At 27.9% G+C, this 10220-nt stretch overlaps 2 long non-coding RNA genes across 2 annotated transcripts; both read right to left on the reverse strand.

Moving 5' to 3' along the window:
• LOC119663912 lies at window positions 1-1833 on the reverse strand. The gene is made up of 2 exons (XR_005251089.1): window positions 1692-1833; window positions 1-219 (listed from the first exon to the last, which is right to left on the reverse strand). It is a non-coding gene; the product is annotated as an uncharacterized LOC119663912 (long non-coding RNA).
• Window positions 1834-5027: 3194 nt separating this feature from the next.
• LOC119663913 lies at window positions 5028-7284 on the reverse strand. Its single transcript, XR_005251090.1, has 3 exons — window positions 7143-7284; window positions 5175-5670; window positions 5028-5114 (listed from the first exon to the last, which is right to left on the reverse strand). It is a non-coding gene; the product is annotated as an uncharacterized LOC119663913 (long non-coding RNA).
• Between the last annotated feature and the right edge of the window lie 2936 nt (window positions 7285-10220).

Consider the following 10220-nt stretch of genomic DNA (forward strand, 5'->3'; position numbering starts at 1 on the left):
AACATCCATCGCACTAGTAATTCGTATGAAATGCGAAAAAAAACATCAGATACAGAATCCGACAGGTCTAGTATTTTAGTGACGACATTGACTCCATATAGCATAATTTAATAGACCTAATCAGCTGTAAGCAATAAGCAATAAGCCGCGTGATGTCATGATATTCCAAATTGTATATGGTACAGTAACAGCTTTGGTAGGATTTACAAGCAGCATTACCTATAAGTATAAATTAATATTTTATTGACTTCTTTTTAATTAAAAATTAGTTTGAGTTTAATTAGTTAATGAAATTATTACAATCATGATTTTATATAGATACTTAGGTGTGGCTAGGTAGTAGCTTAGGTGAATAAAAAGGAGGGTAAATAATATAAAGAGATAGAATCTTTATAGTATACACATTAGACTGTTTTCACACCTATTTCTTATATTGTTTAGAGCACTATTTGTGCTCAGTATTCATTTATTATTCATTTAAATAATAAATAATGAGCTACATTATTTTTATTATTTAACAAGACTAATTCGGTATATACTTTGTGATAATGATTGAAATTATATATTTTCAATTTGAGTTCATATAACCGTAAACATATGCATATATTATACTTTTACACTATTATACTTATAGTTCTGCGATTGACACAGAACTATTCATTTTGTTTAGAAATTATTCTTATCGCTGATCATTAATTGAGTTTATAATGAAGTAAAAACTTCAATAATATAATATGTAGAAAGTGTGGTACCCGCATAACACCAATTTGTTTGGCAGAGGTTCATGTTAAGTAAATATGGTATGTGATTCATTGCAGAGGAACTTAAGGGTGAAATATAGAAAATATATTAATATTAATATATATCATATTGTCAGTTCTTCCGTTTTTCAGTATTTGAATTGATAAAGAAATGACTTTGAATATTTTTTCAAATGTTCTCATTTTTATCCCTCGAAAACAGACAAACTCTTTTATGTTGAAGCAGATATGTTATGTTGGATAATATCGGATTATTCAAATAAAGTTTTATATTATTCAACTCATAGGGAATATGTTTTCCGATATCGTTTTACTACCTAAAAGGTACTAACTTTACTATATTACACAAAACTTACATATATGTGAAAAATATAAAAACAGCTTAATTCTTATTAAACTTAGACTAGGTGCTCTCTAGTAATAACAAAATTTAAATTTATTAATAATATCAAGATATTTTGAAGTTACAAAACTGCTATAGACAAGTGTAGGTATTTCACCTGGACCCATGTTAAATACAACTTTCATACCGGTACCTACATCGTGTTTTTATACTTTCTTCCTCATCTCATTCCATATACCAAGTCTTGTCAACCTTTTGTGTGTTTGCTGTGAAATGGGCATTTGGTTACAGCAGTAGCAACAACAACAGATAATACAATAGAATCGTTGGCCTATTTCAGTTAACACTTTTATTTGTTAATATCTTAATTAAACTTAATCAACTGACGATTATAGTTAACAATGAAATTTATAGACTAATATTGCTGGAATTTTCTTGCTGGAGTTTCAATATTCGTAATGGAGGTTATTAATCTTTCAAATCACTATACAATCAATACGTCAACTATTAGAACTTTGTGCCTTTTTTACATATTATAATCCTACTTTCTCAATAATTTCACAATTTAAATATTTTGTTGGTATCACCTTTGAGTAATGTGCTAATATTTGTTTACGTATCTGACGCTCTTCCTCTGTATATTGGAGTGCCTTGTTAAATAATTTACTTTACTTTTAAATTTAAGTAATTTCTCCCATTTACTTTATTTGTTTTTTAGTTGTCATTTGACAACTGTCATTTACAGTGGTGGCAATAAATATGTTCTTTGATATTGAAATGACATGTTTAATAGTGTATATTGTACATAATAATATTCGGACAAACAACTTCCACATTAGGCTTTTAGAACAAAATGTTGTAAAATTTTTTCTTATATGAGGTTAGGATTATGTAAATTAAAATGGATTTAGTGCTAGACTTCAAACAGAAATTAAAATAAGGCATCTTAAAACTGTTTATTTACAGACTATAAAACTATAAAAAAAAATGTACAATAGGTGTATTCAAGATGTCTGTGCATCGTTGCATGTACAAATTTATTTGATTTTACAAAAACAATTTCTTTTCTTATAATTCTGCACTTGATTTGCAAGACAATATTCAAGACCATATTTTTAACACCAATTACCTCTTGCATATTTGATTTTCAAGACTCTATACTTCAGCGAAACTGTTAAGTTTGTTTTGATTTTGTTATTTTGTAATTTTATGATTTTGTGCAATTGTTTGATTTTTTATTTACTTTACGTCCAACAATGTCGGACAATGTCAATGCATTCTGCTTTTCACTTGTTTTTGGCATTAGTGGAAATTATTATATGCTAAATTATCGAATCTGGGTTATATTTTACAAGCAAATAAATATGTAAACAAAAATCATCTGTTCTAAATATTTTCAAGACTAATATGCACAACGTGTGTTCTCGATTATTTGAGTTTGCAAGGATGCACAGACATCCTGAATACCCCTAATATTTCTTTATATAATAAATTTTAAGAAGGTTATGTACACTTTTTCCAATATTTTCTTAATTATGTGTCCATAATATATATTGCTAATGGAATAATAAGGATTCTTTAAAAACAGAAAGGTTTTCAAACATTTTTTTATGAAACAAATAGTATTCTATAGTAGTGCTGTTCGTATTCGGTTTTACGAAGTATTCTCGAACTTATCTGTCGAAGGATCTATTAGAAAGGAACTGGTGGATAACACTACAGAGTGTTGTAAGGAAGCCGAAGTGGCATAGTTTGTGCATCAGACCTTCGAACCATACGGTGTCGAAGGAAAGCCTTCCAACACTCTGTTGTTGCTTTCAATACAAAATGAAAATTTGACACTAGCATCTCACTTCATTTTGCATTAAAAGCAACAACAATTGCCATGACGTGACTGCAATCATAACAAGCCGCTTAGACAATTCCATTTATTTCATTGATTAGACGTTAAAAATATAAATAATTATACAACCAGCTCAACTGCAAAGTTAAGCTGCTTTGCTATAAACAGCTAATTCGCGCCTTATTCACGTACGCCTTTCACTATTTGGTCTGCAATCTCTTTCGCCCATATGGAAAGAATCTGTCTTTTCGAGATATATATGTATGTTCTTTGTTTTTGGTTGAAACTTTTAAGAAAAAAAATGTATTTGAAACAAATGAACTCTAAATTATTTGAGTTTATAGAAATTTTCTTTGATGTTGTGGTGCTTTTATATGTATTTTTAACCATTATATATCATTTATATACCATATATATGGTATATAAATTAATTTCTTTTAAGGTTTTTCAATAATTTTTGTAATTTCTATGTAATTATTTTCCTTAAACTTTTACATTGTATAAAAATAATATGCACTTATTTCATTTACCGATATTGATTAAAACAACATTTGCTTTTAAATTCACTTTAATTACCACTTATTTATAAAATAAATTGTTTTATATCATAACAAAAAAATATGTTTTTAATTATTTAAATTTCTTTTCTTAATTTATGTTTAACTAAATTATATATATATATATATATGCATAAATTTTTAATTGATTCGTATTATTGTGTTCAAGATTTCTCCTCAAAACAAAATTTTTCTTATAAATTTTAAATTTAAAATCAAATTTTTTTTAATATAATAATAAAATATGTAGGAATTGTACTGCTTATAAGATCTTTTCAAATGTGGACTCGGTTATCTTCTCCGTCACTTTTTAAATACCTGTCCACCGTCTCGGTATTTCATTATTTTAACGATGTATAAAGCTGCCGTTATTCATATAGTCCAACTTTTTAATATTGCAGATGATTGTTGGAATTATTATAAATGAGTGTTGGAACACCTATGCTCGATTAATTTCATCACACGTATTTCATTGATATGTTAATTTATTATCACTATTTAAACAAGGATATGTATTGTTTTTAATTGTTAAAAATCTTGAATCTTTTTATTTAATCTCCTTCAGTACCTTTCATTCACAATTTTAAATTCACGAAAATTTACAAAAATAAAAAAAATCTCCACAGGTACAAAAAAATTTCTCCCGCACATATAAAAATCATAAAAGTCTTCGAACAGCACTGCACTCGGACTTATATTTTCCGATATCTTGACAGTATCCAAAACACACCTTTTATACGACAGTTTATTCCGAGGTTTTAATGTTCCAAACGCGATCAGCACACTGGCCCATAAGGGCTGTCGTGAAGACGGAACCTCTTAGGGCATTGATCTTAATCTTCCACTTACCGTAGTAACGTAGTAAACAGAGTGAGTCCTAAGGTAATTGTTAAGCTCAATGTAGTTTCAACTGGGGAAGTTGGACCTCATGCAGATGAGACAATCATCTGTGTAGCAGATTTGCCTAATGCATTGAGGAGGAAGGGAAAATGAGAAGGAAGGAGAAGGAAATATTTACAAGGATGGGGTATTCGCTAGAAACAGCCATTACTCGAAACAGCTGTATGGTCAGCTAAAAATTCAATTAACTAAAAATTTCGTTTTTACAATTCACTACTGTTCGAAACCTGTCAGTTACATTTTATAATTTTTTAATTGTTATGTCATGATTTCAATTATAAAATAATTAATAATCAATTTAAAAACAAAATATTTTTCTTATAATTTGGTACTATTTAAAAACCTTTGCATTAGCAAAACAGTTTTCTTCGTAATTTTCGTCGTAATTATCTTTAAATCTACATTCGTTTAATTTTGGAGAATCGCTCAATTTTATAAGAAACTTATAAATAAAGTGTTCAATTAAAAATTAAAGGATAACTTCAAAATACCATATGTATTTAACGAAAAATTGCTTCACATTCGGTTATACTTTTTATAATAGAAAAGATTTTTATTTTCTACAATCCATAATAAGCGATGAAACTATTTTCCAGAATTGATAGAACCCTAGTTTAATGGACAATAAAATTTGCAACATTGGTGACTTTCCTTGTTCTAGTATTCTATTTTATTAAGAAAATATCCTCAGTAATGTCATTCAGTTATATCTAAATGGGACATAAATATTGTTATATTGTATATAAATTTTAAAATACAAATATAGGTACATTTTTCCTTTGTAAATTAAATTGTTCTTTTTTATTTTCACAATCACTCTTCATTTGTCATTAGAGAGGTTGTAACATATATTCGCCTTGCATAAACATTTCTTCTTGGATAGGTGCATATTTGGTTAAACTTCCCGTTAATAATACTTTCTATTTAAGTCTTTTTTTATCTAAATTCGAAATTTTAAGCCCACATTTAAATGGATTAAAAATAATTTCCTTCTTTTTATCGCATACATTTTGTCAAATAAATTTCGATTTCATCAATGAGTTTTTTAACATCCATCGCACTAGTAATTCGTATGAAATGCGAAAAAAAACATCAGATACAGAATCCGACAGGTCTAGTATTTTAGTGACGACATTGACTCCATATCGCATAATTTAATAGACCTAATCAGCTGTAAGCAATAAGCAATAAGCCGCGTGATGTCATGATATTCCAAATTGTATATGGTACAGTAACAGCTTTGGTAGGATTTACAAGCAGCATTACCTATAAGTATAAATTAATATTTTATTGACTTCTTTTTAATTAAAAATTAGTTTGAGTTTAATTAGTTAATGAAATTATTACAATCATGATTTTATATAGATACTTAGGTGTGGCTAGGTAGTAGCTTAGGTGAATAAAAAGGAGGGTAAATAATATAAAGAGATAGAATCTTTATAGTATACACATTAGACTGTTTTCACACCTATTTCTTATATTGTTTAGAGCACTATTTGTGCTCAGTATTCATTTATTATTCATTTAAATAATAAATAATGAGCTACATTATTTTTATTATTTAACAAGACTAATTCGGTATATACTTTGTGATAATGATTGAAATTATATATTTTCAATTTGAGTTCATATAACCGTAAACATATGCATATATTATACTTTTACACTATTATACTTATAGTTCTGCGATTGACACAGAACTATTCATTTTGTTTAGAAATTATTCTTATCGCTGATCATTAATTGAGTTTATAATGAAGTAAAAACTTCAATAATATAATATGTAGAAAGTGTGGTACCCGCATAACACCAATTTGTTTGGCAGAGGTTCATGTTAAGTAAATATGGTATGTGATTCATTGCAGAGGAACTTAAGGGTGAAATATAGAAAATATATTAATATTAATATATATCATATTGTCAGTTCTTCCGTTTTTCAGTATTTGAATTGATAAAGAAATGACTTTGAATATTTTTTCAAATGTTCTCATTTTTATCCCTCGAAAACAGACAAACTCTTTTATGTTGAAGCAGATATGTTATGTTGGATAATATCGGATTATTCAAATAAAGTTTTATATTATTCAACTCATAGGGAATATGTTTTCCGATATCGTTTTACTACCTAAAAGGTACTAACTTTACTATATTACACAAAACTTACATATATGTGAAAAATATAAAAACAGCTTAATTCTTATTAAACTTAGACTAGGTGCTCTCTAGTAATAACAAAATTTAAATTTATTAATAATATCAAGATATTTTGAAGTTACAAAACTGCTATAGACAAGTGTAGGTATTTCACCTGGACCCATGTTAAATACAACTTTCATACCGGTACCTACATCGTGTTTTTATACTTTCTTCCTCATCTCATTCCATATACCAAGTCTTGTCAACCTTTTGTGTGTTTGCTGTGAAATGGGCATTTGGTTACAGCAGTAGCAACAACAACAGATAATACAATAGAATCGTTGGCCTATTTCAGTTAACACTTTTATTTGTTAATATCTTAATTAAACTTAATCAACTGACGATTATAGTTAACAATGAAATTTATAGACTAATATTGCTGGAATTTTCTTGCTGGAGTTTCAATATTCGTAATGGAGGTTATTAATCTTTCAAATCACTATACAATCAATACGTCAACTATTAGAACTTTGTGCCTTTTTTACATATTATAATCCTACTTTCTCAATAATTTCACAATTTAAATATTTTGTTGGTATCACCTTTGAGTAATGTGCTAATATTTGTTTACGTATCTGACGCTCTTCCTCTGTATATTGGAGTGCCTTGTTAAATAATTTACTTTACTTTTAAATTTAAGTAATTTCTCCCATTTACTTTATTTGTTTTTTAGTTGTCATTTGACAACTGTCATTTACAGTGGTGGCAATAAATATGTTCTTTGATATTGAAATGACATGTTTAATAGTGTATATTGTACATAATAATATTCGGACAAACAACTTCCACATTAGGCTTTTAGAACAAAATGTTGTAAAATTTTTTCTTATATGAGGTTAGGATTATGTAAATTAAAATGGATTTAGTGCTAGACTTCAAACAGAAATTAAAATAAGGCATCTTAAAACTGTTTATTTACAGACTATAAAACTATAAAAAAAAATGTACAATAGGTGTATTCAAGATGTCTGTGCATCGTTGCATGTACAAATTTATTTGATTTTACAAAAACAATTTCTTTTCTTATAATTCTGCACTTGATTTGCAAGACAATATTCAAGACCATATTTTTAACACCAATTACCTCTTGCATATTTGATTTTCAAGACTCTATACTTCAGCGAAACTGTTAAGTTTGTTTTGATTTTGTTATTTTGTAATTTTATGATTTTGTGCAATTGTTTGATTTTTTATTTACTTTACGTCCAACAATGTCGGACAATGTCAATGCATTCTGCTTTTCACTTGTTTTTGGCATTAGTGGAAATTATTATATGCCAAATTATCGAATCTGGGTTATATTTTACAAGCAAATAAATATGTAAACAAAAATCATCTGTTCTAAATATTTTCAAGACTAATATGCACAACGTGTGTTCTCGATTATTTGAGTTTGCAAGGATGCACAGACATCCTGAATACCCCTAATATTTCTTTATATAATAAATTTTAAGAAGGTTATGTACACTTTTTCCAATATTTTCTTAATTATGTGTCCATAATATATATTGCTAATGGAATAATAAGGATTCTTTAAAAACAGAAAGGTTTTCAAACATTTTTTTATGAAACAAATAGTATTCTATAGTAGTGCTGTTCGTATTCGGTTTTACGAAGTAGCCTCGAACTTATCTGTCGAAGGATCTATTAGAAAGGAACTGGTGGATAACACTACAGAGTGTTGTAAGGAAGCCGAAGTGGCATAGTTTGTGCATCAGACCTTCGAACCATACGGTGTCGAAGGAAAGCCTTCCAACACTCTGTTGTTGCTTTCAATACAAAATGAAAATTTGACACTAGCATCTCACTTCATTTTGCATTAAAAGCAACAACAATTGCCATGACGTGACTGCAATCATAACAAGCCGCTTAGACAATTCCATTTATTTCATTGATTAGACGTTAAAAATATAAATAATTATACAACCAGCTCAACTGCAAAGTTAAGCTGCTTTGCTATAAACAGCTAATTCGCGCCTTATTCACGTACGCCTTTCACTATTTGGTCTGCAATCTCTTTCGCCCATATGGAAAGAATCTGTCTTTTCGAGATATATATGTATGTTCTTTGTTTTTGGTTGAAACTTTTAAGAAAAAAAATGTATTTGAAACAAATGAAACTCTAAATTATTTGAGTTTATGGAAATTTTCTTTGATGTTGTGGTGCTTTTATATGTATTTTTAACCATTATATATCATTTATATACCATATATATGGTATATAAATTAATTTCTTTTAAGGTTTTTCAATAATTTTTGTAATTTCTATGTAATTATTTTGCTTAAACTTTTACATTGTATAAAAATAATATGCACTTATTTCATTTACCGATATTGATTAAAACAACATTTGCTTTTAAATTCACTTTAATTACCACTTATTTATAAAATAAATTGTTTTATATCATAACAAAAAAATATGTTTTTAATTATTTAAATTTCTTTTCTTAATTTATGTTTAACTAAATTATATATATATATATATATATGCATAAATTTTTAATTGATTCGTATTATTGTGTTCAAGATTTCTCCTCAAAACAAAATTTTTCTTATAAATTTTAAATTTAAAATTAAATTTTTTTTAATATAATAATAAAATATGTAGGAATTGTACTGCTTATAAGATCTTTTCAAATGTGGACTCGGTTATCTTCTCCGTCACTTTTTAAATACCTGTCCACCGTCTCGGTATTTCATTATTTTAACGATGTATAAAGCTGCCGTTATTCATATAGTCCAACTTTTTAATATTGCAGATGATTGTTGGAATTATTATAAATGAGTGTTGGAACACCTATGCTCGATTAATTTCATCACACGTATTTCATTGATATGTTAATTTATTATCACTATTTAAACAAGGATATGTATTGTTTTTAATTGTTAAAAATCTTGAATCTTTTTATTTAATCTCCTTCAGTACCTTTCATTCACAATTTTAAATTCACGAAAATTTACAAAAATAAAAAAAATCTCCACAGGTACAAAAAAATTTCTCCCGCACATATAAAAATCATAAAAGTCTTCGAACAGCACTGCACTCGGACTTATATTTTCCGATATCTTGACAGTATCCAAAACACACCTTTTATACGACAGTTTATTCCGAGGTTTTAATGTTCCAAACGCGATCAGCACACTGGCCCATAAGGGCTGTCGTGAAGACGGAACCTCTTAGGGCATTGATCTTAATCTTCCACTTACCGTAGTAACGTAGTAAACAGAGTGAGTCCTAAGGTAATTGTTAAGCTCAATGTAGTTTCAACTGGGGAAGTTGGACCTCATGCAGATGAGACAATCATCTGTGTAGCAGATTTGCCTAATGCATTGAGGAGGAAGGGAAAATGAGAAGGAAGGAGAAGGAAATATTTACAAGGATGGGGTATTCGCTAGAAACAGCCATTACTCGAAACAGCTGTATGGTCAGCTAAAAATTCAATTAACTAAAAATTTCGTTTTTACAATTCACTACTGTTCGAAACCTTTCAGTTACATTTTATAATTTTTTAATTGTTATGTCATGATTTCAATTATAAAATAATTAATAATCAATTTAAAAACAAAATATTTTTCTTATAATTTGGTACTATTTAAAAACCTTTGCATTAGCAAAACAG

This window comes from Teleopsis dalmanni, unplaced genomic scaffold, assembly GCF_002237135.1.
Source record: "Teleopsis dalmanni isolate 2A unplaced genomic scaffold, ASM223713v2 unscaffolded_contig_1103, whole genome shotgun sequence".
Classification (NCBI taxonomy): domain Eukaryota; kingdom Metazoa; phylum Arthropoda; class Insecta; order Diptera; family Diopsidae; genus Teleopsis; species Teleopsis dalmanni.